This window comes from Muscardinus avellanarius (assembly GCF_963383645.1).
Source record: "Muscardinus avellanarius genome assembly, chromosome: 14".
Classification (NCBI taxonomy): domain Eukaryota; kingdom Metazoa; phylum Chordata; class Mammalia; order Rodentia; family Gliridae; genus Muscardinus; species Muscardinus avellanarius.
The window spans coordinates 30,749,989-30,777,287 of NC_137800.1; the positions used below are offsets into that span (position 1 = coordinate 30,749,989).

The 27,299-nt window shown below is 32.0% G+C and overlaps 1 pseudogene across 1 annotated transcript; it reads right to left on the minus strand.

Moving 5' to 3' along the window:
* Window positions 1-26,849, minus strand: LOC308273120 (nocturnin-like; annotated as a pseudogene). Its single transcript has 3 exons — window positions 26,722-26,849; window positions 26,323-26,389; window positions 1-788 (listed from the first exon to the last, which is right to left on the minus strand). The product of its transcript is annotated as a nocturnin-like (transcript).
* Window positions 26,850-27,299: the final 450 nt, after the last annotated feature.

Consider the following 27,299-nt stretch of genomic DNA (forward strand, 5'->3'; position numbering starts at 1 on the left):
TCATCCCTGGATAAGATTCTTGTGATTTAAAAAGGAAACAAGCCACTCCTCATTAAAACTGAAGTCACAAACCAGAGTGAGGTGGTCTGAAGGATAAGTGAAGGACTGAAGCCTGTTGGGTTTAATCTGTTCTTCAGTCCAGAGCTGGAGGAGCTAAAGTGTTTGTAGACCTCCTTGGTAAGCTCTGCTTCGAAGTCTCCACACAGGATCAGGGGGATCTTGTCTCCTTGGGTAATGTTTTGTGGATTGTGGAGGAGATCACAGCCCTGAGACTAGAGAAACCGCTCCCAGCTATTGTTTGCTTTCAAGTGGGTGACAGTGATGCAGAACTGGGGACCTAACTCCTGGCACTCCAGGGTCTGTGGATGGGCCCCTGGTTGGTTTTCAAGGTCATGGCCATCAGCCTAATACTGACACTGTTGATGAACTTGAATCGGGTTTGAAGGAAGAACAAGGCGCAGCCATTGGGCACGTTGTTGTGTCCCACATTTAGACACGGTGACCAGGGTTTGGGGAAAAATGTACCTTGGTTGCCCAGTCTACTGAGGAGAGGGTGGAAGGTGTCAAAATAGTGGTTCACTTCCTGGAGGCACACTATTTTGGGCTGTTAAGCCAGGATTTCCTCTAGGACGAGAGACATTTCCTTTCTATACACTTGAGTGCTTCAACTGGGGACTGGACAAAGTTGTCTTTACTTCACCAAGAGCTTAGGCAAGGATATTCCACTGCATGACTCCAATTGGAGGGTGGCTGCTGGAGCAATCTGTCCTCAAATCCAAAAAATTCCTCTGGTAGAGGAAACAGACACGTGTATCAATATTGAGTTAATATACCCAGCATTTGGGAGGCTGAGACCAGAGGATCGCGGTTTACAGACAGCCTCAGCTACTTAGTGAGGCCCTTTGCAACTCAGTGAGACTGGGTTTCAAAATAAAAAAAGAATAAAAAATAGGGCAGTGGGTGTAGCTTGGAGGTCGAATACCCCTGAGTTCCATCCCCTGACCCACCCCCCCAAAAAAAAATTGAGTTAATATAGACTGTATATTTTAAATGTAGGAAACAACTTATAATTACATCTAAAATGATATTTGCCATGTGTAAATTAACTTATTAAAAGTTTATAAAAATTTTTCAGAAGAAAGTTGGTGTGATTACAATACTCTAACAACAGAAGTGAATTTGTTGACTCTTCACATTCTTCAAAATAAAAGCCCCACAGTTATATGCATTTATTTATGAATAAAATCATAAAATAAATTTTGACTCAAGGATGGGAGTATTTTTGGCTTATATTTAAAACTAATATAAAATGCTGGGATTATATAGTCTTAAAGAAGAGGAAAAGTGGTATTTTCAACTGTTATGGTTTTGGATTGTTATGGTTTGGGAGAACTGCCCCTGGGGACCTTTGTTAGGCTCCCCAAGACTATTCCCATAAAACCACCGGTTCTTGTCCTGAGCTAAGGATAGATAGATAGATATGCAATAGCCTGGACTCTTGCTGAAGATTTAAAGGAGTTTATTTAAAAGATAGAAATACAGAAGACAGTTACAGCCCCATGCCATTCCGGAGTGGCATGGGGGGTGGTTCAAAGGAATTCACCAAAGATTTCTGGACACAGAGTAATCTTATAGCCAGTCTCCTAACCCACAAAGATCACCCCCTATCTAGGGCCAGTCTTTTGATGTGGGGGATTCCTTCCTGCAGGTCTGTTCTGTTGTTTACCTAAGCTCCAAAATGTGTTAATTGATCATCTGATCATCGCTTATGGCATCCTTCTCATGATTATCAAAGTGTGGGATCTCCTGAAGGTTTATGGCATCCTTCTACTTCCTTGGGAAATCTTATTTTTATAATGGAAAAGGCCCTGAAATTACCTCTGTTGTCTTGCTAATCTCCCTTGGTCCCTGGAATCCTGCAGCTTCTTTTTCTGAAGCTCCTGGCTTCTTTACTACCAAAGATATATTTGAAAAATTGAAAATCTTTCCCAATACTGGTACATTAATACATTCTGAAGCCTATTCCCAATACTGGTACATCAACACTGAACATATATCTTTATGATGACATTGTTTTTACATTGTCTTAAATTCTTCACTTTATCTCCCTATGCATAACCCATCTATGTCAAGAAATATAATAAATGAATTTAAAATGCAAACAGAAAATTTAAATGCATTTTAATCATAAAAATGAAGAGAATTAAAATTAAAAATATCTTTATTAGAAATTAAAAATGCTTTCAACTTAAAAAGTATCCCCTTCCATCAGATCTTAAGGCTTCTTCACATTCTAATCAATAAAATATAACTACTATTTATGAGGTACAAAGAGTACCTATTTGTAATTTTGACACAGACTAAGAATTAGATGCAATTTATTCAATTAATCTATTTAAAATATGGTATATAAATATGTAACTTTTAGCAATGTTTAATATATTTACATTGGTATCATGGTTTTTCACATAATTTTATTGATAAAACCAGGTGAAATAAAGATAATTACAGGAAAAAAATCACCCAAGTGATTATTATTTGCAATTTTGAACATTATTTGAAAATGTACCAATTTCTTTATAACCTGTGCAAGCTTGTTTGGCTAATCACATGATTTATTTAGTATACACTTAAAAAATATATCAAATGGATTCAATATTTTGCCAGTGCAAAAGCTGGTGGCATCTTCTTCAAAACAAGTTAGGATTTTTGTTTATAAAAGATGACTATTTTTATTTATTTATTTTAAAATAGTTGAATGTAATTTGAACAAGACTTGAATTGGCCCCACAGGAAGAAAGAAAATCAGGTGTCCCAAAGAAAATCAATTTTCCCAGGAAGAGAAGGGAGTCTAGGCCAAAGGTATCAGGAGCATATAAACATGACTTATATATATAAAAAATACAGTTATATTAGGGAGAAAGTTATTTTCATAAGCCCTGGACAATAGCTCATCAAACTACTCAAAATAATTTTGATTTTTATAGCAATATCATAAAAAATACCTGTGAAACAACAAATTCTCGCTTTTGTACCAGTTCTTGAGTGTGGAAGAACTGAGATTGTTAGGCTTGGTAATATAATAATCCATGGACACATTAATGAGAGAAAGGAAAAATTGCTAGTATTTGTGTTCTTAAGGATTAGTGGTACTTTAGTGTTTACTTAGAAAAGCAAATGAAATACAACTATATATGAATCCCGAGTTCATAAAACTTATTATAATCATTTTGGCACATTGTATAAGTTTTTGTGTCATATCTAGCTCTAATTTAATTCAACAAATATTTATTGAACATCTATTGTATACTGAGCATTTTAATAATGCTACAAAATCTATGATAAATTTCACTGGTCGGTTTTCAGAGGGAAGTCCTGCTAATACATCCAAGATTAAATTGTAGTAACTTATATAAACTTTTATTCTAAAGCAAAGTTTCTGAAATGCTATGAAATGTTTTTAAGGTCAAAATGACATCTACATTTATATAGCTTTCTCATCCCTGTATAAATAAACTTAATAAAATATCAACTTTGCTGTGTTCAATTTTTATTGTATTAATGGCAATATTAGCTCATCAAATATGGTTTCACCCAGTATTACGAATGTTTCTTGTTTACTTATAAAATACACAGTGATTATGTGCAAATAACATCAAGTAATTTGGATAAAAAATAAAAAGCTCATAATTTCAAATGTTGAGTTTTAGTAATACCAAACATCTGTTCTCAAGTAAATCTTTCTTAGCTCTACAAAGTCAGTTTGAGAGACCAGAAACTTAAATGTCAGAGCCAAATATATCTTATCCTAAAATTAGCATAAAAATTTGTGATAAATTGGAAAAAAGTGATTTCAAGAGAGGAACTGACACACAAAGGCAGAACCTGAAGCTTCTGCATCACACCAAAAAAAAAAAAAAATCATTTTATTACAATACATGCTAAGATTTTTGCTTAAACTTTCTGTCTTTGTAAAGTTCTTGTTATTTGTTTGACTCGTGGTTTGTTTAATCTACATGCTCCCCTCCTTGCTAATAACTGCTCAGACTTTACATTAGAGAATATATAATTCACTTAGAAGTGTCAAGACTGAAGAGTTTCCAAGTTAAAAATATATATGGAGTTTACATCCTTAAAACACAAAACTATAGAAATTTGACTGGCAAGGGCATTTTAAACTTAAGATTTGCCATATAACATAGAAAAAAGCAAAGTATTAAGGACATTTTAAAAGTTTGAAAAATACTATTATTTTGGAAATCTTAACACACACATATACACATATAGTTATATATATATATATATATAAATATACACATCTGTATTATATCACAAATTTGATATACAATTACCTAAAATGGATCTTTTACTCAGTATAAATGTTAAAACGTAATTTTCCTAGAAATGTGGATGTCAAAATGTAAAAGTGTACCTAATAAAACAATTGCAAAGACTCTTCTACTAGACAATGACATTGTTGTCATGAAGACAATATTATATTAGATTCAGCTTGTTCTAGACTTTATTTATTTATTGGATATTTACCCACTTTTATGCTACTATCATACCAGATTAACTGATTTACTTGGTAGTAAACCCAACAGCATAACAAGCAGGAGGTAATGGCAGTGACCATCCTGGAATTTAGGAATTGCCAAATCAAGTTAACAACTTTAAAAAGTAACCAACTTCTTATCACTTTTTATAGCTTTAAACATCTATATTGACAATTCATCCTCTTGTGCTCTGAACCCCAGTGTAATACTGTCATCACACCCCCATGCACACAAACATTCATGACACTCTATATAATTATTTTTCCCGATAAGGTATGTCCTCTGGAGTTTGTTTTTCAAGGGTATCTTTTCTAAACTTGGAAATTCTAAATTATAGAAAAATTTTAAAATTAATTTAAAAATATAATAAAATCAGCAAAAGCTTTAATAAGCACAATAGAATTACTATCATAGAAATTTCAGTGAATCTATAGAAAATTTTGGAATTAAATAACAAAGGATATATATAGAAGAAAGTTATTAATATATATATATATATATATCCATATACTTTGCTCTTATTTATTTTTCTCAATAATGATCTTTGTTTTTCTGCATAGGAAAGTGATATTTTTCATGCATTTGTTTATTATTTAATATTTTAATGCTATTCTTAATGGTAGTCTTAACATTACTGTTTATTCATTACTATAAAATAATTATCTATAGAATTATTTAAATTTTCTATGAAACCATGCCATTTGAAAAATTTGATATAAACAAATTTGAAATAAACAAATCAATAAACACCAAAAACAGAATAAAAATATATAATGTTATCTTCATGATGTTGATATAAGATAACTATTTTTAAAAAAACACAATAATCCCAGTACTTGGGAGGCTGAGACAGGAGGATCCAGGTTCGTGGCCAGCCTCAGCTACTTAGTGAGACTCTGTTTCAAAATAAAGAATAAAAAAGTAGGTCTGGGGATATAGCTCAGAAATAAAATGTCCTTGGGTACTGAAAAAATATGTGAAATTGTTTACTGTCTATTACACAAGATCAGATAATCATAAATCGGCACATTGTATTCATAAATCTGTACCAAAGCTAACAGATAAGAAAGTTCTGGTAAACCTCACAGATATCTGAGACTTTCAAGCATAGCACCCAGGATGCTTTGTAATTTCATTGCATATGTTTTTGTCTTCGGATGGTTAATCACCAAAGCAACAAGTTTACCGAGTATTCTCACATCTTTTCAGTCATTTACCTAAAATCAGATAGTCTAGCCAGATAAACCAAGTGCAAAACATTCATTACACATATTTATTGAACATGATGTTCACACTAGTGTAGCATCACCAGGTAAGTTCTGTCATTAAATAGCATAGCACCAATCCACAGCTTGTAGATTTCACCTTGTTCAAAGCCAGAGATCAGTTCCAGACATCCTTGAGAAGTGCCTAGCATTATCACAACCTAGCTATATATTAATTGTTTACATTGTGCTCGATCTTATTAATCAGAGAAATGTAAAATAATAGTCCAGCTGGATATCAGTAGTCCACCTAAAGTGTTAAAATTGACAAATTGCCATTAACAAGTATAAGATAATACTGGAAATAACAGGAACTCTCATAGAACAACATCTGTGAATATATATATATGGCTACTTGTTAATTTGTACTTTGAGAAAAAAAGAGTGTGTTATTACCTAATAAGTTGAAGGTTCACATATTTATGACTAAAATCTCTACTTCTAAATATGTGCTCATATGCCTAGGTCATTCTTACATGTGTACAATCATAACAGAAAAATATAAATAATCCTGATGCCCATCGGCAGCAGAATATTTAAATAGATTATACTATTTGATAAAATTGAAGTTGTACTATTTCATATAATCGTACTCTTTTATAAAATAAAGAAAATGAACAAATTAAACAACACAAAATAGGCCCCCCAAAAAACCCCTCACAAATTTAGTATTGAATAAGCCAACACAAAAGCTTAGTCTGTTTATATGAACTTAAAAACAAAGCAATATTTGACCGCAATAATTAGGAATGAATGTGTAGCTGGCAAAAGCAGTAAGGTAAGCAAGTAAGTCACTACCAAAAAATATTTTGGAGAATAAAGGGTAGATGATGATTGAATGGGGAAATAAGGTAGGCTTATATTGATAGTCCAATTTGAAATAATGTATTAAGTTGCATGCCACATATTTGGGCATTTTTCTGTAATAAGCTTGTTATTTGTAATTAAAAAAATACAAATATAAATTTTTATTAACTTTTTAGAGATTTATGTTAATTTTGTCAATAACATTAATTGAAACAGTTTAAAGTATACATGTAAATGAAACAAAGTGATAGTATTTAATATAAGTAATTAACAAGAGTTGAAGTACATTTTAGAATAATTCTAATTATCCTAAAAATAGTCAAGTGCTTGAGGTAGAGAAAAGCACTGTTCTTTGTGATTTACTGTAAGACAGTACAAAAGATGGAACATGTTGTGTCTTTCTATTGCTTTATTTTACATTTTCAAATTAAGATTCAGCCTTTACTTCTTTTTAGTAGATACTGCTACTAAAAAGCAAATGATGTTTGCCCCACAAAGTGGATGAGATTTTTCACAACAGAAAGTAGCCTTTGAGAGGCATTTTCTATCTGGCTGCTCTGAATCAGACCTTTCCTGCCTCACTATCCCAGCTGGGCTGACAACACACCAGTGACTAAACTTTTGATTTCTTTAACATTGCTTCATGGCTACATTCTTTACCATAAGCAAATCATTAAATATTTTCATGGTATGGGTTTAAAGGAAAATAATCATCACTTTTTTTTTAAAAGCAGCTTGGAATACCTTGGCTGTCTGGATGCTTTTAATGTCTACGAATTGGTGTTACTTTACTGTCAAATTCTGCACAGGGGGTTGGTGATTTGGTTCAGTGGCAGAGTGCTTGCCTAGCACGCGCAAAGGTCTGGTTTGATCCTCGGCCTCATAAAAAACAATTGAAAAAGTATTAAAAAAATACAAAATCAAAGTAGAAAATCAAAAAAACATCCAAGGAAACATAGAGTACAAACAACCTTTTCCAGGTGTGGTGCTGCACGCTTGTAATCCCCGCGCTTGGGAGGTGGAGACAGGAGGATAGCATACGTTCGAAGCCAGCCTTGCTGGCTTAAGAGACCTTGTTTCCAAAATAAAACTATAAAAAATAGTTCTGGGGGTGTAGCCCGGAGGTAGAAGGATTTCCAGGAACCCCAATACCACCAAAAGAAAAAAGAATCTGCACAGGATTTTTAGGGGATATATATAAAATTTTATATGATAAAAATTTGAAAAGTTGGTTTTATAACTTTTATTCTAAAATTTTGGCAAAACAAAGAAAAAATCACTTTGATCTTCTTTCTCAAATTAAGGTACAAATAAAATTAAGATAGTATGCTTAAATTTCATGTATAAACTTATTTAACTATTATAGTACAAAGATGTAATTTTTTACAGTGGGGAGAATTAGAAAGTTGAATAAAAGGGCAGAAGGCCTTTTAACAGTCAAGCAATTATTTTGTCATAGGTTAACAAAAAAACAGAAAATATCAGTGTTGAATTTAGAAATATTTTTCTTTTAGCCCCTCCTTAATCATCCAACAAGCAAAGGATCATAGTTATTACCCTTTCTCTAGAAAGTTGCCAGAATGCCTGATCTTTAATTTTGAAAGTCAAAATGTTACAGATATAAACAGCCACAACCCAGTCAGTCACCAGCAGATTATTATTATGACCTTGTTTTCTAGCATTATTTTCTTCATAGTACCTATCATTAACTAAAATTGTCCAACTTATTTAATTGTTCATTATATTACTAGCTGACTCTTTCTACCAGAATATTATTTAAATACTTGGTCTCTATTTTTTAATCTTTCATTATCTTGACTTATTGCAATTCAATTTCTTATTAAAACTCATTGACGCCGTGGTACCTAAGACCATAATAATCTGACAATTACCAAATCTCAGGGCCATTTATCATTCCCAACCATAAGAACTGCTCAGCAATACTCTGGAAATTTGAACACAAAACTCTCTTTTCCCCACTTAGGCTTTTTTTTTTTTTTTTCTTTTCCATGTTTGGACTGAAGGCATTTCTGATTTTCCTCCAATTCACTGGCCACTTCTTTAAAGTTACTTTTCTAAATCACCTTTCTCTACATCAACTTCAAATGTCAAATGCCTTTGAAACCTCAGCTAGATCTGATTTCTTCTGTCAGTTTTCCCTAGCAGCTCTAGACTAATACATGCAGGTTATTTATATGACATTTTTATTTGAAGGTACAAAAGAAATATCAACCTTGACACATTTAAAATAGAAATTTTGTTCCCTAGCCAAAGAGAAATTGAAAAACTAAAGGGATTCTAGATAAAGAAGGAAAATCCCCAGTGTAGAGATGGAGGGTGCTTAAGGGAGGGGTATGAGAGAAGACTTGATAAAGAAACACTTCAAATAATGCTATGTATATATATTGAAATTATCAATACCAGTATTAATATCATGTACAAGGAAGGAGAGCAAAGAGTGCTATGTGTTACTATCATGTTGAACTTCATTGTGTTGTATAATTACAGTGCAGCCATAAAAGTATATTAAAACCACAGGAAACATAAACAAAAACAACATGAAAACCAAAAAATTCCTTCAATTATTTTCTTTTTTTCTAAATATATTTTTTACTGTCTTATTTTGTGTTCAGGAATATATCCATAGGTTCTAAATGAACTTTTTTTTAATTGTTGATGTTTCTTCTCACAAAATAAAAATAAAAATTAAATAATGAAAATAATTTCTTGGCAGAAAATAGGATGAGAGGCACTTGTTATATGTTTTGAAAATTATTGTCTGTTTGCTCTGAAGAAAAATGACTATGGATAATTGACTGAGTAATCAACTGAACCCACACTAGACTAAATGATGCTATTACATATATGCATTTAAAAAAATCCCTTTCTCTATGATTACTGTTAGGTGAATTCCTGAAATTTAAATTATGCTTCTTTTTAACTATGCTGAAATTAGAATTTATTATCTCTACTGAGGTAATTAATTCCTTCATTTTATGATATATCTTTCATTTCAAGGCTTTCAACTTCATGACATTTTATATTTAATTTTTTGTTTCATTTCTACTTGTTATTGTTAAATTATTTTCCTTTTTGTAAATGTTATTATTTATCACTTACTTTTGAAAATTCTGAACATGTATTCTTTATTATCATTTTTAGATGCCTTAATTTTTCCTTTCATTTCAGTTGATGTATATTCTTAATTTTAGTTTAATGGCCATGAGTGAAGTGGATTTTTCTCTCCTTTCTTCAGTGGTTATTTACTGTTTTTTTTTTATAATAATTACTATTATTTGTATGACCATGCAGGTTCCCCAAACCTGAAGTAAATTTGCCATCTTTCTATTGACTATTGCAATATTGCGGAATCAGGAGCTGAGGTAGCTGTGTAGCTTGGATGACGTTTGCAGCCTGATTGCTCCTAAATTTCTAGATACAGAGATTTATAGAAGGCCTGTTGTCCATTTCCTCACACCCTGGTCTCTGATTTAAGTAGTCCTTGTCCTTCAACAGGTGAAACACCAGGCTGTTTTCTCTTCTCTGTTCTCATAGTAAGCTGACCAATCTCGTTTCATTTTTATTTTTATTTTTGTTTGGATGTTCAGTTGTTTACATGCTGTTTATTTTTACTGTCTATGTAACATCAAAAATTATTTGATTTTTTATTCTGCTTATCATTGCTATATAATTGATGGAGAAAAAGAACTGAAGAGTGTAAAATTGAAATGTCATCTAGATTAAGAATTTTCTTAGCATAAAAGTTGTTACAAGAAGAAGACAATACTGGTTTTTGTCTTTGTTCTTTACATAGAAATCATAATAACTACTTAAATAGATTTCATAATTCAGACCAAGTGCCTTTGTTGAAGAGTTTCACCTTTTGTGAATACTGAAAATTAAGTTGGAGTCTCACTACACAAGATTTTATTTTTTTTTATACCAAATATGCCCTTTTCTTTTTTTATGTAAGACTGTGGGAAGGTAGGCCTAATTATAAGGGTATGACAGGAAAATTCCAATTGTTATAAGCCTTTATTTTTGTTATATTTATAGCCTAAATATGAAATTCTTTCCAAGGTTTAATAATTTTAAGAGTAGATGCTTTATACAGTTTTATGTGTCTTATTTTATTTTACTCAAATATACTAAAAATGACCTTAAAGTTTTTCCATTATATTGCCTAGCTTTGTTTTTGTAAATAGCCTCAGGACTTATGTATATTGGAGGTTTATTTATTTATTTATTTATTTATTTATTTATTGTGTGTGTGTGTGCGTGTGTGTGTGTGTGTGTGTGTGTGTGTGTGTGTTTGTGTGTGGTACTGGGGATAGAACATAAGAGTCTTCTGCTTCCAGGCTACACTCCCAGACCTATTTTATATTTTATTTGGTAACTGGGTCTCACTAAGTTGCTGAGTCTCACTAAGTGGCTGAGGCTGGCTTTGAACCTATCACAGCCTCCCAAGTACTGGGATTACAAGTGTGTACCACTATGCTTGGCAACATAGGAGGTTTCAACCACTTTATTCTACACATTTAACTAGTGAGAATTTAATTAACCTAGTTAAATTTCCTGAGGGCTGATGACAGGGAAGATCTTAAAAAACAATAATAATACATAAATGAAGGTATATAGAATTTATAACTCCTCTAATTTATAGTTAAGATTATTTCAGATTCCCAAATATATACTTTATGTATTCATTCAATTATTCAATTTTAGAATTTTTAAAATTAGTATCTAAAGTAATTTAATATAATATGCAATGCAAAAATGTATTATTTGATTTGCATTATGTTTATATAACAAATATATAACATGTTTTCAAAATTTTTGTTTTGCTGGTTTTGGACCTGTGTGATCCTCCTGTCTCAGCCTCCCAAGTGCAGAGATTACAAGTGTGCACCATCATGCCTGGCTGTTTTGTATAATTTTTGATTTATACTTTTGACTAACAATATAAAATTTTTCATATAACCTTCCTTCACTTAAAGAACTCAGATGTCATGAAACATCTGAAACTTAGCAACTGTTTTGATGTCTTTTTAAATTTTTTTATTGGTGCTTTGTATTCATACATCATGATGGTATAAAAAAAACTTGTGTAGACATACATGCACACATCACCCATTTAGCCCCTAACCAATCTACCCAATTCCCTCCCTATCCCTCCTTCCTATGCTTAGCTTAGTGGTTGACTTTGATATGTTTGTTTAGCTACATCATGTGCTTTAGAGAGTTTCCTTCTTCCCTCCTCCTATCCCTTCAGTTAGGTTGTCTAGTTTGATCCTGTATAGGATCTCCTTTTTCATCTAGAGTTCATCTTATGGCCCATTTCCCCTTAGCTTTCGTATATAAAGGAAAGCATCGATTTCTTCTTTTTTGTGACTAATTTCACTTAGCATAATGTCCTCCAGTTCCATCCATTTTCTTGTCAATGATGTAATTGAGGTTTTTTTTTTTTTTTTTTTTTTTTTGGCTGAGTAAAATTCTACCATGTACCTATCCCACAGTTTTGTAATCCATTAATCTGTTGATAGACATCTTGGCTGGTTCCATAGGTTGGCTATGGTGAATTGTGCATCTATGAACATAGATACACATGCATTAGTTTGGTAGTTCGGTTTGCTTTCTTTTGGGTATATACCCAGAAGTGTTATTGCTGGATCAAATGGTCGATTTGTTCCCATTCTTCTGAGGATTCTCCATACTGTTTTCCAAAGTGGTTGCACTAATTTACAATCCTACCAGAAATGTTTTAGAGTTCTCACTTCTCCACATCCTCATCAGCATTTTTTGTGTTTTGAATGATTGCCATTCTAGGTGGAGTTAAGGAAATCTCAGGGTAGTTTTGATTTGTATCTCTCTGACTACCAATGATGTTGAGCAATTTTTATGCATTTATTGACCATTTGAATTTCTTCTTTTGTGAAGTGTCTATTTAGTTCACTTGTTCATTTTTTATTAGATGATTTGTTTTTTTGTGTTGAGTTTCTTGAGTTTTCTATATATTCTAGATATTAGTCCTCTATCAAAGGAGTAGGTGGCAAAAATATCCCATTCTGTTGGTTCTTCATTGAAGTTCTTGAAAGCTTCCTTTGCTGAAGAGAAGCTCTTCAGTTCCATGCAATCCCACATGTTGATTCGCCTTTTAGTTTCTTGTGCCTTTGGTGTCTTTACCTTAAATATTTCAATGATTATTTTCTAAGAACCAAGCTTTTTTTTTTACTTACTCACAGTATGATTATAAAAATCATGAAATGAACACATAAGTACTGCATATTTTTTCAAATTGTGCCAATTATTCCACTTAGATTTATTTTAAAACTATGGCAAAATATTCTTTTATTTCTTGTCCAGGATTTAAAACTTGACATTCAGCTCATTAATGTCCAATAACCTGGAATAATTCCAAAGTCTCACTTTTTCTCTTCTGACTCACTTTTTAAAAATAGAACGTGACTCTTATAATGTTGAATGTACTTGATTTGGTTCTTCTGATATTGTGTTATACATTTTGGGCTGAGGTAGCACAACATCAATGCTTCTTTTCCTCATTGAGTTAGAACATCACACATATAATGCTGGTTGTTCTCTTTAATGGTGAAATTAATTTAGATTATTTGGCTTTCTTCACTTTAAAATTTCAACTTTCCCTTTGTAATTAATTTATAACAAGTTGGGGAGATACTATGAGGGTGTGAAATTATGTTTTAGTTTTTCTCAATTTTTAAAAATCTACATTGGAGTCATAGTTTTAAAATTTATTTTCCTGGATTTATTTTCAGAGAAATACATTCATACTTTTATGTGTTTTTCTCAGATTCCTTTATTTCCTTTGGTTTGCTTGCACTTAATTCTCAGATTTACTTTGAATTTATTTTTGTTTACATTATGGTATTTGGATCTATTATTACATAATTTTGAGAAAGGCCATCAGTTGTCCCAGAAATATTTATTAGAATCTCTTTTTTAATTTTTGATACTGGGGATTGAAACCAAGAGTGCACTATTACCAAGCTACATCCCAGTACTTTGAACTTGTGATCCTTCTGTCACTCCCTTCCAAATACTGGGATTACAGGCTTGCATCACCAACTTCGGCTTAGAGTTTAATCTTTGACCTAAGGATTTAGATGCTATTTTTATCAGATACTGAACTCTACTCACACTTAGGTCTCTTTCTAGACAGTCTTTGTCATTAGCCTCATAAAGTTGTCTACTCATGTGCTCATTCTCTTTTAATGTACAAGATTAACATATTTAAAGGTTTTATAAACTCAGTCATTCCTTACAGCTTTCCTTTTTCAGTGATTTCCTGTTTTGGAATGGGTTTTGTTTTTTCTCTTACTTTATTATCAACTTTTCTTGCAGTTTACAAGAGTTTATTGGTACTTCTATCAGGATGGCATTGCATTTATAACTTAATTTGTGAAACTTGAAATCTTTACAAGTCATTCAATATTCTAATAAATCTCTTTATTTCAACTCTGCTTCAGGTTGTTTATAAGCCATGCACCTGTTGCTGAAGTTTTAGAAAATGAGGTTACAATTGGTATTAGCACCATTTACTTGATGAAATCTAATTACCAGATTTGTTTTACTTGTTAAATATGTATAGGAAATATATCAAGCAATTTTGCAAAGTATAAACATCTACCATTTTCTTTTTTTCTACTTATAATAAATAAGAGAATATTATCTTTGCACGTAGTAAACTTTTTCTTTCTGTTTCAGTGCTATATCTATTTCACTGCTCATATGTCTAGTCTGTAGCTTTTGTATCTGCTAACGATTAAGCTGAACAAAATTTCAATTTCCCACTCTTGATATATTTAAAGCTATATATTAAAACAAATGTTAATGCCAGAATGTTTGTATGTGGATTATACAATTAACCATGCCACACTTATACTAGTAAAAGGTCAAAATTGATATTTCAGACATAGACATGAACTGATCTGTTATTATTATGTTAATAATAGAGGTACACTTATATCACATCTGTTATACACTATTATTAATTAATCAAGCTCTCTCATTTATAACTTTCCAAATAAGTTGGAACCATGACTACATCTTTTATAAAATACTTCAGCATTATTTAACAAAGATTCAATATCTGCTTACATTTTTAATATAAAATGTATTCAGTAAAATGCACAAATATTTATTTTCTGTTTACTACATTCTGAAAATTTTCTACATTTATGCAATCCATATCTCTTCCATAATATAAAACAATGCCATACCCTCTAATGGTTTCCTTATACCACTTTCTATTTAAGTCACCTTATTCCCAAGGAAACTTCTGACATTTTCCTAACTTAGATTAGATTTGTGGTAATAAAACCTCATGTACATGACTTCATATTACATGAACTCTTCAGTGCAAGATTTTTTAAGATAAACATACTGCTATTGATATTAATCAGTTTTTTTGCAAGCATCAGCAATTTACTTTTTATTGATGCTATTATTAAATTGTTTGAAAATAACTTTTTCATTAGTGGACATTAGAGCTTTTATAAATTTTTTATTTATTATAAATATAGATCTTATAAACAGTCTTACATAAGGTGTTTGTGAATATTCTTTTATGTATTTATGTATTTATGTATTTTTATTGGTGCATTGTAGTCATACATCTTAATGAGGTACAAGAAGGTAGCATACATTTACACCTCATCCCTTTAGCCCTTCCCCATTCCCACTACATTCCATTTCCCCTTCCTCTTCATGTTTGACTGTGACTAACTTTGATATGTTTGTGAATGTAAATCATGTATTTTAGGGAATTTCCTTCTTTCTTCCTCCCATCACCCTCAGTAAGGTCACCTTATTTGTTCATCTATGGTTTCTACTTCTTTGTCTAGAGTTCCTCTTATGACTCATTTTCTCCATAGCTTCCACATATTAGAGAAAACATTTGACTTTTTACTTTTTCCTAACATCTCTTAAATAATATTTATACATATGAGATGGTATTGCTACATTAGGTAGCAAGTGAATATTTAGTTTATAGGAATCTTCCAAACTGTTTATCAAATAATGGCACCATTTAAAATTTCTACTCTGCTATGATTTGACTCCAAATTTTATGTTGGAATCTAATACCCAATGTGGTAGTTTTAAGCCTTTTGTGAAGTGATTAAGAATATAAGCACTTAACTTGAGTGAATGAGATTAGTGCCTTTACAGAAATTTAGAGAGACTGAAGAGAACACCATAATAACCCTCTCTCTCTTTTTTTTTTTTTTTTTGTTCTAGGGATTGAATTCAAAGGCATTCTACCACTAAACTACACCCCACCGATTTTTAATTTTTTTCTTAATTTTGAAACAGGATCTTGCTAAGTTTCCCAGGGCAATCTTGAATCTAGGATTCATCGATCTCAACATCTCAACTCCCAAGCACTGGGATTACAGATGTGCACCTCTGTGCCTGGCTCGCTAGCCCCTTTATTGTTCTTCTATCACTCTGTCATGGAAGGCACAGCTGTTTGTAACATCCAGAGATACAACGACAACCAGCACTGGCACCTTATCTTGGACTTCCTAGCCTAAAATGTGAGAAACTCAACAATTTATTGCAAAGAGCCAACTATAATTGAGTGCTTATTTTAAATATAATCAATGTTTATGATAAAAATAAAAATATAATCATTCCAATTCCTCACTGTAATATGCAACTAAAATATAATCAGAGAAGACTTTAAAGATGTAAACTACTATCAACAAAAGGGTATTTCTTTTCTCCAGAATAAACTCCTCAAATACTCTTTGTATGGATTGTTTTTGTTTGCTTCTGTTGAACAAATAGTGTTCAGAGTCATTATTTATGAATCCAACAAATACTGACTCTGTTCTAGGTGCAATCTTCTGAGAGGAAACGTAAACAAAACAGAACTCATATTACATACTGTTAGAAGAGAACAGACAGTTTTTAAAATATACTAAAGAATACCTGAATAAAATCTTGAAGGAGGTAATCTTTATAGTGAAAAGTCTTTTGTGTTTCTTCCCATTAAAGACCCAGCATATGCTCTAGTCACACAATATCACATAAAGTCCTGATATTTTTATACCTTTCAGACCTCTCTTCCTGCTTTCACTTTTACCCTCCATCCAGAATAGGTTTTCCCTATTTTTACTATTCTCTTCCATTTTTCTTGATCAGGCATTATCTACAGATTAGTCAGAACTATTTTTATTACTGTTCATGTCACTTTACTACATAATTTTTTTAAAGATCTTTGTGCTTATCATCAAAGATAAAATATCATCTTGGCTCATATGGATTTGCAGGATGTGGCACAGACCATACCTAGCTGAGCCTCCTTCTGAGTCATGTGCCATTGTTCCTTCTTTGTCTTTGTCTCAAATCCTCAGCCATACTGTGGTCTTCTTGGCTTCAAGGTATAGCATGTGTGATTCTTGCCTGGACCACTATTCTTCACCTCCTCCATTTCCTTGTATAATCCTACTAATACTGCAAAATTAGCTCACAATTCACTTCCTTAACAAACCTCCCTTACTTTTGTCCCTTACCTGTCCTTAGTAAATATTGTATTCACATATAGAAAAAACACAAAATATCCTCAATTTCTTTTTTGTAGTACTATATTAGAATATGGCTTCATTGGCCAGTCAATATTTGTTTTACTCTATATCGTTAAAGAGGACAGGTACTGATTCTATCTTATTTCGTGCTACAATTGCTCTATTTAGCACTTTTTTATTTTGCAGGTATCAGATAATTAATAAATGTTTCCTCAAGAATGATCTACATTTTATTTAATAAAATACTTATCTAAGAAAAAGAAATGCCAGGAAGTTAAGCATTTTTTAAAACTGACCAATACTGGAGAACACTAAATATAGAAAAATAATTTTGAGGAGTACTGGAGATTGAGTTTAGTGGTGTTCTTCTGAGCTACTCTTTCAACACTATTTTATTTTATTGTTTTTTTTTAATTTTGAAACAGGGTTTTATTAAGTCATTGAGTGTCTTGCCAAATTGCTGAGACTGGCCTCAAACCTGTAATCCTCTTTTCTCAGCCTTGTAAGTACTGGAATTACAGGTGTGCGCCACTTTCCTGGCTATAATATTTAATTACCTGCTTGATATTCTACTATAATAGTTCACCCTCTATACTTCGTGTTTTTTTTTCTTCCTTTATTTCTCTCTTTCTTTCTTTCTTTTTTTTTTTTGCAGTAGTGGGGAGGGAACCTAGTGGCATTCTACCTTTGAGCTACAACCCCAACCATATTTTTTATTCTTTATTTTGAAACAGGGTCTCACTGAGCTGCAGAGGGTCTCACTAAGTAGCTGAGGCTGTCTGTGAACCATGATCCTCTTGTCCCAGCCACCTGAATGCTGGAATTATAAATGTCTACCACCACACCCAGCTACTTTGTATATTTTTTATTGGTTCTTTAGTTAGCAGTTTTGTAATTTTATATGGGGATAAAAGCAAATTAAGTTTAACACAGTATATTAAAATTTATTTTGAAAATAATTTTTGATAGCAGGGTCACAAAACATGGAATTTCACACACAGCATACTCACTTCTGTTAGTTTGAACCTTTAAACATTGGATTTTCTTAATAAATCTTGTCACATGATCTCTATCAAATAAATGTAGTGTGTTTATAATACATTGCACCATCACAAATATGTCTAACTTGAGAATATTGCTTCTTTGGCTTAGTTTTCAATTTCACATATTTGTTAATTAAAAGTGTTTCTAATAGATTTTTCTTTTATTAAGAGCAGAATATTGTACAAACTATTTGAAATGTTTTACAAAAGAAATTTTACTATTTTCCTTTATTCAATCATGTATATTTTATCAACATAGATCCAGGGATATTTATTTCATAATTATACAATATTATTACTCTATGCATCTTGTTTAAACTCCTTTAACTTGGGCTATTGGGCCATTGGGTGACGCTCTTTCAGTTGAGTTTTATGTCCTATATCAATTTGGTACTTCCTTCCTCTCTGGGACGGCACTATAGGCTAAGTTCAGCTGATAATTTCTTGCCCCAATCATAGAATCTGCCATATTCCAAAGAATACTTGTTCCCATTTCTTTTAGTAAAGAATGAGTGACTGTAGATACACAAGAGACAGGTGATGATTACAAATCAAGAAACTGAACATGAAATAGGTTATTATTCAAGATGTCAGATAATTGTTCAATTTTAGAATTGAATCTAATTCTTTCTGACACAAGAGTCAAAGTGTATAGTCACAATTTCCAGAGGTTGTAAAAATATGTGAAAGATAACTCTAATCTTAAGAATTTTATGGCTGGGCGTGGTGGCGCATGCTTGTAATCCCCACTCTTGGGAAGCAAGAGACAGGAGGATCGCAGGTTTGAAGCCAGACGTGCTGGCTTAAGAGACCCTGTTTCCATATAAAAAGTATAAAATAGGTCTGGGAGTGTAGCCCAGAGGTAGAAGGGCTTCCAGGATCCCCAGTACCACCAAAAAAAAAAAAAAAAAAAATATATATATATATATATATATATATATATATATATATATTATATCCTAAATTATAACAGTATTCATTCACAAAATGATTGCTAAAACACAATTTTGTAATTCATTCTTGTATTCATCTTTATTCTTTGACCTAACTCTTTACCTAAATTATTGTGTCTATATTAATTAGGAAACATGAAGAATAATAATCATCAATTTTTGATAATAATATATACCTTAATTTTTTCTTATATTTTCCAACAATATAATCATTAAAAAATGTTCATGTCACACCTTTTAACTGTCTTTATATTTTTCCAAATGTAATCCTGCAATGATTCCAGATCAAGAGGCATCCATGTAAATATAACCAGGAAAAAACTAATGAGATGGAATGAAGGGTATAAGTATTAAAACATTTGTAACACATGCCAAACTTTCTGTCATTTTATGAAAAGACTATGCTCATATTTTGTTTCTAATGCGATTACTAATTAACTCAACAAATTTACATTTATAAGGCAACTATTGTGTAGTAGAAATTTTCATGATAAATAAGAAAAGATAGAGCAGTCTTTAGAATCTAAAACAGCTATGGGCAGTGGATAAAACAGCTATAAAACAGCTATAAAAGCAGTGGATCCCCATTTAAGTGAGGAGGAAATAAAGGCTGCTGCAATAAATAGCTAGGCTAGCTGTAACAACTCATCACAACTTGACTCACTTAAATAAACAGACCTATACTATTGATTAAATTCTACAGACTAGAAATCTAAAATTAAGGTATCAGCAGAACCATATCCTTTTTGAAAGGTATAGGAAAGAATCTGTTCCAGGCCTTTCTCATAATCTTTGGTGTTTTTTGGCTTGATATAACTCCAGTTTCTTCCTCTTTTTGACAAAAGATCCCATGTGGGTTTATCATACAAGTCATATTGGACTAGAACCCCCCTTAACCCAGATTGACTTCATATTAAACTGATTCTACAAAGACTCTATGTCCAAATAATGTTATATTTACAGGCATCTCAGAACTTCAAGATATCTCTTAGGAGAATCACAACTCAAAAATGCAGTATTTTGAGAAAGAGAAGTTAAAAAATCAAGTACAACTAACTTTAAGACCTGAGAAATGGTCCCAGATGAAGATTAATGTGAGATAGGTTTTAATAATTGGTACTTATTTTTTATGTTAGCAATAATCACAATCACACTATTTGTCACATCAATGTAATAAAATAATATCACTAAAAGATATAAAAGATATAGTTTAATAAAATTAAATATTTAGAGAAAAGTAATTGCTAGATTTCACTGCAATTTAAAAATATATTCACATAGAATGTAATAGAATATGTAAAACAGATATTAATGGTACTACTTAGTAGCTGCCCTTTATTGCCTCAAAAGCTAAAGATAATTTATAAAGTGATAGAAATACTAAAATTTGAAGTGATATATTTAGAAACAAAAAATGCATCAAAATATTTCTTTTAAAATATTTAATTACTTACATAGGTATAACTATCAAATTTATAAATAAAGATGTTATGACAGTAAGTATAGAAAACTATAGTAAATATTCCTCTAATAAATTTATGAAAGTTCTCTAAGATTTGTTCAATGTCAAAATATGTATTAATATAAAATAATTAAGAATTGTCTATAATTGGAGAAGGCAGGTTTATATTCACAGTGCATAACTGAATTTTATATTTCATATTTTAAAAAATGCTTTATTTAAAAGTAACATTTTCATTTTTAATGAACAAAATTCTAATCACTAGACTTCAATGTGATAACTAATATTTCTTTTATCCAAACTTCTGAAGTGCATATGTAGAAGGTACAATGCATACTATAATTTAAGTCTAAGTTAAATTTTATGCTCAGAGATACAAATTTAAAATTTCTAATTATGAAACTACCAAATTGACATTGCTTTTATTCTGATTCTGAAGCTGTGACTTTGAAAGTGTATTTGTTTTAGAGAGAGATGAGTGTTATAATAGCCTTTTAAAATAGGCTCATATTTAAATATTCTTGGAAATTCATATTTTTACCTTAATTTGATATGATTATAATTGAATAAATGCATTTATTTCTATGGTTTATCTAGCCATCTTTCTTTACAGTTGAATTAGGTTTTCCAGTACTGTTTTTGTATTATATTAGAAATCAGAAAACTTACATATGAAATCTCACTAAATATTTTACAAAAATAATGAAATATCTTAGAATATTAGGTAACCTTTTTATAGAAATAGGTATCCAATTAACTAAAGTTTTGGGAGAAATATTCAAATAGAAAAAATCTAGACTTCAATATCATAATTTTCTGTTTTATTTAAGAAAGAATATATTAAAAAACCATTTAACTGTTTAAATTCTTGTAAGATATATTGATAGCAAGAAAAAATAATTGATATTTTAAAATAATAGCAAAAATATTTAACAATTTAAGTTTTATTGCTCAGAATAACAAAATTTATATAATAATAAAATACAATAAAATATTGCCTTTGCATAGTTTGATAACTAGATTTATACAAATCAGTTTTCTCATGTGTAAATTCAGAATTTAATTAATTAATTAATTAAATTAAAAAACAAATCAGAATTTGCCAAAAACCACTTAAGTTGTTAGCACTGGAAGTGTGTATTTTTGTTTCACAATTAGATTTTAATTTCTTTATTGGTGCACTGCAATCAGACATTGTGATGAAGTTGAGAGAATGGGAAATAAATGCATATGGCACTGAGTGATCCTCCTAATTACTCATTCTGTGCATGATGTTGAGATTTACATTAATAATTTTTTGCATGCACATCATGTTCATTAAACTGTTCCCTTCATTGAGTCTTCTTTCTCCTACCCTTTTTTGGGCCCCCTCCATTACTTCACTAGATATTCTCTTTCTTTGTCTAGAGACACTTTTGAAACCCCAATTTCCCCCAGCTTCCTCAAATGAGAAAAAACATCTAGCTTTTCATTTTTTATGACTAACCTCACATAGCTATTTTGAAGTTCTATTCATTTTCCTGCAAATAACATAATTTTGTTCTTTCTATTGCTGAGTAGAATTCCATTGTGTGTATTAATCCATAATTTTGTAACTTTTTCATTTGCTGAGAAACACCTAGGCTGGTTCCATATTTTGGCAATTGTGAACTGTGCTGCTATAAAAATGGAGATATATGTGTTACTATGATAGCCTGGTTTTAATGCCTTTGGTTTGATATCAGAGACTGGTATAGCCGGGACATATGCAAGATACATTTCCATTCTACTGAGGAACCTCCACACTCTTCTGCAAATTGGCTGCACTAATTTCCAGGTCTTTGAACCATTTTGAGTTGAATCTTCTGAAGGGAAAAAAGGCGGAATTTATTTCCATTTTTCTACATTAAGATATCCAGTTTGCCAACATCATTTGTTGAAAAGACTATCTTTTTCTGGCGTCTATTTTGACTTGGTAAAAAATTGCATGATTTTCTCTTCTGATAAATTTAGGCTTTAAATGTTTGATATGAGATTTGTTTGATATAAAAATTGTTACTCCTGTCTTCAGGCTTCATTTGCATGGATTGTTTTATTACAGCCCTTAATTGTTAGTTTGTAGTTATATTTGCTGTAAAATGAGTTCCAATGAAACAGAATTTATATGGTATGTTGTTTAATCCATTCTTCTGACAGTTTATGTCTTTTAACTAGAGAGTTGAAGCTATTGACATTTGATGTAATTATTGAGATATGATTTTTAATTTCTGTCATTCTGACTTGTATTTTCTGTTTAGCATAATGTTTATTCTTTTTTACTTAGTTGTTAATTTAATAGAATTCATTGTTTCTCTAGTTCTTCCTTTTTTATTTCTTCTTTGTATTTTTTTTTTTTTGAGTAATTTATGTAGTGCCAATTTGGTAGATATAAAATATTTTATATTTTCTTTATCTTGAAAAAATTTTATTTCTTTATTAGTTATAAAGAATATCTATGCTTGATAGAGTATATTTGGCTGGAAGTTGTGTTTTTATCATGTTTTGAATTACATCATTCCAGGACCTCCTGGCTTTTATAACATGGTTTGGGAAGTCTAGGATTCTTGTTATTTTAGCTCAGAATGTAGTCAGCCTTTTGCTCCTGATACATTTAAGTTTCTATCCTTGGCTTCTAACTTAGTCATTCTGATTATTATGTGGCATGGAGAACTTCTTCTCTGATCTTATATAATTGGGACTGAGTGTTTTGTGAACCTGTGTATCCACTTCATTCTCTATATTTGGGTAGGTATCTGATATTGTCTTGAAGAAATTCTTTTATTCCCTTAGTTTTGGCTTCTAGATCCTCTTCTATGCCTATTATTTTTAGATTTGCTCTTTTAAGATTATCCCAAATTTCTAGGATGTTTAGGTCATGTTGTAAAATTGTTTTCTCTATGTTACTGTCTGTTCATTTTTGAATTAGTTTTCTTCTAAAAGTGAGACTCTATTTTCCATGTGCTCTAGTCTGCCATGGATAGTTTCTATTGAAGTTTTTACTTTATTTACTATATTCTTCATTTCTTTCAGAATTTCTTTTCAGTATATTAGTTTCTTTTTTAATATGGTCCATCACATCCTTCTGATATAATTTCTAAATCTTAAAGTATATGTATATTTTAAGTTCTAAAATTTCCTTCTGACATACTCCAAATTTAAATTGGTGAGTTCCACTGTTGTGAAGTTGTGAGAACTCATTGTTTTCTAGATAGTCTTCTTTCTTATGTTTCAGTTTGAAAATTGTAATTCTTTCCTTCAGTTCTTGTGCTGAAATTTTTATTCAAACAATATTTTATAATAATTTCTATAGTAAAACATTTAATATTTGGAGACTATAAACCTTTAATATATAGTTCTTTGTAAGCAAATAGAAAAATTATTTATTCATTTATTTAATATTTTTTTTGGTACTAGAAATTGAATTCAGGAATATTTTACCTTTTATATACAGCCCAAGCCCTTTTACTTTTTTATTTTAAAACAGGGTTATGGTAGGTTACTAAAGGTCTCACTAAGTTGCTGAGACTGTTCTCACACCTGCTTTGCAATACTTCTGTATTCTAGGCATTCAACAGATGATTATTGGTTTGAATTTTTGACCAAAATTTCAGGAATTTTTAGTCATTTCAGTATGTCTAATGTTTTTACTTTATATGGTATCCTCTGTTTTTCTCTAGTTTAATAGCTACTAGCATAAAATCCTATTTAGCAATTTTCTAACTTCTTTGACAATGCAGTCTAAATAAATTATATAGTTTGTTTTTCTCTAGTTTAATAGATACTAGAATAAAATCCCATATAGCAATTTTCTAACTTCTTTGACAATACAGTCTAAATAAATTAGTTTGGCATGTTTTCTTTTACCCAAACATTTTGAATTTTATTGAGGAAAAAGCAACACTATTCTAATGTACAAACTTGGGCACTACATATAATCAGTGGGGGAGAGAGAATGTGTGTGTGTGTGTGTGTGTGTGTGTGTGTGTGTGTGTGTTTATACCTACCCATATGGTGGCAAAGTAGGAAGTAGAGTATTTCTTTATTTATAAGCTTGACACTATATACTGTCATAAACACTAATATGAGAAATAATTCAATCGGGATCCATAGTTGTGGTAGAAATCTGGTATCCATGGGGAATAAAAATGGATATCTTTTTTTACTTTTCTACTTAATATTTTGTGAGCCTGCCAAAAGGTAAGACCTGTATTCATTAAAAGTGTAGGAGACAAATGTATAATTTTACTCCAGTTTTCTAAACAAGTCCAACATAAAGCTATTTTAGAAAAAGTCACACAAATGTCACAAAATTAAGACTAATAAAGGTCTTATTTGATATATAATTGAAAATAAAAAGGGTAATTTTATCATTTCTATTGTATGCTTAGGAAAGAAAAACTTACAAGCAAAATATAGTATTTTGTATTAAAGGAAAGTTTGTTATTTAAGTGTATTATAGTATGCATTGCTATGAAGAATATATGGATAAGAAAAGATGAGCAAATGTATTTGATTAAGTAAAAAATCAAATATTAAGCAAATCTACTGCTCTCTGAAAATCATTTTATCATTTTCTTTGGGAAAGATGTTTACAAGCATTGTAGATAAAGCAAAATGTCATATTTACATTCTTCTTTGGATATTAATAATAAAAATCTATTTACTTACATAGTTCTTTGGCTATTTGGTTTGTATAATGCTGTCTATCATATGTACCTTATTCCGGTTGAAAAATTTATAAATTTTATGTTATTTTTACTTCTAATGGTGAAATGTAGAAACTATATATTTGAAGAATTGAGTTAAATCAGAACTTTTTTCCCCAGGCACTTATTATTTCAGTGCATTTATTATTTTGACCATGAGCTTCATATCCACTAAAAGCATCCTCACCACTGAGAGTAAGAGAAGACAACATTCAGCCTCAATTTAAAATGTTGGACAGAGATTACAAATTTTTCTGGCTAGGGCAAGATAGTAAACATTTAAAGCTTATTCAGTTAGGCTGTTACAGGTAAAGTACATAAATAATAGATATGGTTATGTTCCACCAAAATTTTACCAAAAAACTTGTGTCAGGTTCTATTTGAGCATTGTTTACCCACTCCTGGTTAGAAGATATATTTTTTCACTCAAATGACTAGACATCTACAATATTCTAGATGCAAAAGCCACCTCCCTCTATTTTCTTTTTTTCATTTTTTGTACCCCTGAGGAGGCATATTCTGGTACTTTTTATTGCATATTATTTGAAAATTTTAGTTAACTGCAATGCAATTATCTATCAAAGTATGTACAATATTGCCTTTTTATATATTCCACACATAAATCTTTTTGCATAATGTTATTTTCATATTTTTGTTGCAATTAATTTATTATGCAAGAAAGTTTCATCTTCAACTTTATCACAGACTCACCATCTATAGGATAAAAACATATTAAAAATTCCTCTATGAGAGAGATTCAAAATGGCGACTGAGGGACACAGCACTTCTCAGTAGCTGAAACAAATAAAGTTTAACTACTTAGATAGCAGTGTCTTAATTAACAAAATAAATACATCCCAGGAACCAAAACAGATCCAGGTACATGGCAGAAACTCTGAACTCGAAGAAGAAGAAGAAGAAGAACAAAGATCAGGCACTAGACCTACTGCAGACACAATTGGGATCTCCGCCAGGGGGCTGCCTGCCTGCCCAAACTGCACTCTCGAGCTCTGACTGAAACCACGTAAGATAATCCGAGACTGAAAACGGACATAGAGCCTCATCTTAAGCAGTGAGCAGCACCCACATCAGAATTCTGTGTGCTCAGCAGCGACTGGATCACAATGGCACAGAGACTCCCACGGACGCCTTGACCAAGGAAGCCAGGTACCTGAGTGCGTCCAGGGAAAGTGTGGGCACTAGCGTGCGCCCCAGGCCCAGCACTGGCCTGGGGCATCTGTCCCATGCCTCAGAACCCAGCACTGTCCTCACGCACCCTGTCTGCACCCCGAACCCCCGCTAGTAGTCAGTGCCTGCGCCACCCCCACCCCTAAATTGGAGCCTACCTTGTGTGTCTAGCTCCCGCCCTCCACTGGAGCCCAAGATACCCACCTTGCCGGAGGCCTGCTTTCCAGGCGGTGAAAGCTCTGTGTGCCTGTGAGATCTCTTCGGGCACCCAGCTTCTATGGCCCATGGGAGGCAGAGATCATTGTTGGACACCTCACAGCGCCTGTGCCCCCAAGACACCTGTGCACCTATCCCGCACCCCTGGCCCACCGCTGGGAGTTCCCACCCACCTGACAGCCTGATACTCAGTTGTAGTCTAATACACAGCCCAATGCCCGTGGAGGAGCATAGCAGCAAGCACTAGGCAGCTGCACCCACTCACGCCTGGGTCCAGTAATAGCAGCGCACCCAGCCTGCACTCTTGGAACTGGCAGAGCTCTGGCAGTAAGTGTGGGCATCCAGGAATCAGCAACCCTTTGCCCAAGGCACATCTTGGGACCACACCGGCTAGCCCAGTTAAAATTTCCAGAGACACATGAAAATCCAACAAGACACAATATCTGCACAGGACTGCAGGGGGAGGTTCCAAGTCTACTTTGGACACCCTCCACTCCTGCTGTAGGAAAGCACAGGCCGG